Raw genomic sequence first — 2,773 nt, forward strand, 5'->3', positions numbered from 1 at the left:
GGCCGGATCGCGAGGGCGGGGCTGGGGAGCAGGTGGGCGGGGACGCGCTAGGTCATTGTTTCGTTTTGTTGGTGTGGGAATTGAGGTCCAGAAAACATTAATTAGGTGACTTTCCCAAAGTGGTCAAAGTCCTGATTGAACTCCCTGCTCGGAGTCCAGTGCCCAAGTGAGTTTATTATTCCGTGCAGGTGGCCCATTATTATTTGTGCTTCATCAGGCGGATCTGGGTAATAGTGTAGGTGGGGGTGAGATTGAAGGCCAAGTAGAACAGTTTGGACTTATTCTAAATATTTTTTTCAGATATTGCAAGATGATGTTTGGGAGGCTGAGCTGAGTCAAAGACCCTGACCCCGCTCCCAGGCTGAGTTAGGTGGCCTTCGGAGGTAATGGGATACACTAGTCAGAAAATGCGGATTCTGGGAGATTCAGTGGGCTCCAGAAGACGAAACTCCTCTCATAGAAATACTATTAATATTTTTAAAAGTCCTTTACTGGGAAGCAGGTTTGGATTGCGAACCCTTTTATAATACAAGTGAACTCTCCCAGGCTTATGCCTCTTATATTTCACACAGAAAAGTGGGGTGTGGGAAATTAGCTCTTTATCAAAAGTATAATTTAACAAATACAGAAAGAACATGTGTCAAAGATTGACTTAACTTACTAATTAAGGAATCAGTATAGTAATAACAGCATTTGAAAGAATAGTTTATATAGTTAGTGTAAAAAATGCTGGAATAGATTGCCAAGTTAGATACAAAAATGATTAATGTCCTACAGAGCAATAAAACCATAACCTTTGAAGTAACTCCCCTCCCCGACCCCCCAAATTATTTGCATCTCTACCAGCTGTCATTTACTAAAGACCCCTTAGATGGCAGTGTTTGAGTGAGGGGAGAGGGTTGGGAAGACATTACTGGCAGAGAATGTCCACCTTGGTGTATTAAACTGTTCCCAGGAGCGCAGGCCATGCCATTTAATCATGGTGACCATGGCCTTACGGGTGAAGAGACCAGTTCTCAGAAAAGGGAGCCACTGTGAGTGGGTTACAACAAGAGCAATGGAGAGCCACTGAAGATTTAAGTAGTATGTCTGGTTATCTATTTCCTAGTATAATCATATATTCCTACTATATACTTATGTTGTAATGTACCCCGGGAATCACACAAAGACACCTCAAGAAGTCAAATTAAAGAGTCACGTTTATTGCAAATCCGGGACTATGAGGGGCCATTCCTCAAATCTCATAGTGATAAGATGGCTGCAACACCAGATTTATATAGGCAAAGATCACAAAGGTATTGATTACATCCCAGGGTTTGGAATGAGGAACCTGGTTCGCAAAAAAAAAAAAAGCAGTTTACAGAAGCAGAAGCAGCATGTTATCTAAATTACAGTTTTGGGTCTCTGGATCACTGAATTGACAGAAGCACATTATCTAGAGACCTTGGGTCTAGATGAGGAACCTGGTTTGCAAAAAAGCAGTTTACAGAAGCAGAAGCAGCATGTTCTCTAAATCACAGTTTTTGGGTCTCCGGAACACTGAGTCAACAGGGACACGTTAACTGGAGCCCTCTGACCTTAGGATAATTGTGCTGTTCTTCCCAGGTAAAGGAAAATGTGCTTTCTAAGAGCAGAATGATTCATATTACAATCAATAGGGTATTCAATCGAATGGGATGATTTATATAGTTCAGAAAATCAAAATGACTTTTCTATTGTTAAACAACGCAAATAAGTTATATAATTACATATTGTTTTTGTGATTAATCACTATGCTTTAATTATGTTCAATTTGTAACAATGAAATTGGGGGTCACCACAACATAAGGAACTGTATTAAAGGGTCGTGGCATTAGGAAGGTTGAGAACCACTGACTTAGAGTGAAATGCTTTCGTATAAGAGTAAGAAATGCAGAAGCCCAGTCAAAATCTCATCCAAAAGTCTGAGCTCCACCCTGTTTTATATGATCAGTTCCCCTGGCGCTAATATCCTATTCAGTTAGATCCTATTATAGAGTACTAGAAGCCTGGTGCACCGGTGGGGCCCCTAGGTCTGGCCTGTGGGAATTGGGCCAAAACCAGCTCTCCGACATCCCCTGAGGGGTCCTGGATTGCCAGAGGGTGCAGGCCAGGCCAAGGGACCCCACTAGTGCATGATCGGGGCTGGGGAGGGACCCAGGAAGGGCTCTAGGGCATGTCCAGGTCCTCTTTCCCAGTCTCTATCTGCCAGACCCCAGCAGCAAGCTAACCTACCAGTCGGAGCGTCTGCCCCCTGGTGGTCAGTGTGCATCAAAGCGACTGATTGAACTGTTGAATGAACAGTCGGTACACTCAGCATATTAGGCTTTTATTTTATAGGATTGATTGTCAGAAGGGGTCTGCCTACAATGGGATTGATGCTGTTGTCTGTACAGAGAATCCCAGACCCCCTGAACGGTCACGGGGCTGTAATAACTCATAGGGGTCAGGATGTCTGCGGGGGTCCAGCCCCAGCGGTCCAGAGGTTTCCAAAGGTGTGGACTGCGTTGGTGAAGAATGAAGGACACGGAGACACCATTCAGATGATCAGCATAGTCATGTTCTTTTTTATTGTCCTGTTACAGCTGTATTTATACTATTTGATTCTATAAGCATGCCTCTATAGTTATATCATGGTATGTTTTGGGTCCTCCTTTGACCTTTTACAGTTCCTTGTTTTATGTTTATAGTTTCTTATCTGACCTTTGCTAAAAATCTTATCTCTATCTAGTTCTGTTGATTTTAATCTTATCTA

Source organism: Myotis davidii, unplaced genomic scaffold (assembly GCF_000327345.1).
Source record: "Myotis davidii unplaced genomic scaffold, ASM32734v1 scaffold540, whole genome shotgun sequence".
Classification (NCBI taxonomy): Eukaryota; Metazoa; Chordata; class Mammalia; order Chiroptera; family Vespertilionidae; genus Myotis; species Myotis davidii.